Source organism: Nicotiana attenuata, unplaced genomic scaffold (genome assembly GCF_001879085.1).
Source record: "Nicotiana attenuata strain UT unplaced genomic scaffold, NIATTr2, whole genome shotgun sequence".
NCBI lineage: Eukaryota > Viridiplantae > Streptophyta > Magnoliopsida > Solanales > Solanaceae > Nicotiana > Nicotiana attenuata.
In genome coordinates this window covers 34,245-34,873 of record NW_017674212.1, presented here as the reverse complement: position 1 = coordinate 34,873, position 629 = coordinate 34,245, and positions in this window count along the sequence as shown.

Sequence of the window (629 nt, the reverse complement as noted above, 5' to 3'; positions counted from 1 at the left end):
AAAAAACTTTTATTACTACCTCTTTTTTCTCCAAATTTACCTTTGCTACTTCATGGTGTTAATATAGTGAGACGTTTAAGAGGAAGATAAATGATATATAGTTTATACAAGAATTCTTATGATTAAGATTATTAAAATGTTCTTAAAAGTCAAATTATACGGAATGGAGGTATAGTAGTATTTAAGATCAAAATTTAGGGTGTGTTTGGTATGAAGGAAAATGTTTTCCATGGAAAATGTTTTCCTAGAAAATGTTTTCATGGAAAATGAGTGGTTTTATCACTTATTTTCTCTTGTTTGGTTGGTAAGTGGAAAACATTTTCAGGAAAATATTTTCTATTGTTTGGTTAGAGAGTAGAAAATAGTTCTTTTTAGGAAAATATTTTTTATGCAACTCTCCTCACCCCTCCCCCTCCCCCTCCCACCTCCCCCACCCCTCCCCCTCCTCCACCCCTTCCCGAAGTCTCTAAAAATTGACACAATCTAAAGGAACTAATGTGATGTTTTACTTTTTAACGCAAAAACCGCGTATTTTCGAACTCGTAAATTGTATAATTTCTAAACCCGTAAATAATAAAATTAAAAACTAAAAATATATTTTAAATTTTTTTTCGCGGGGGGGGAGGAGG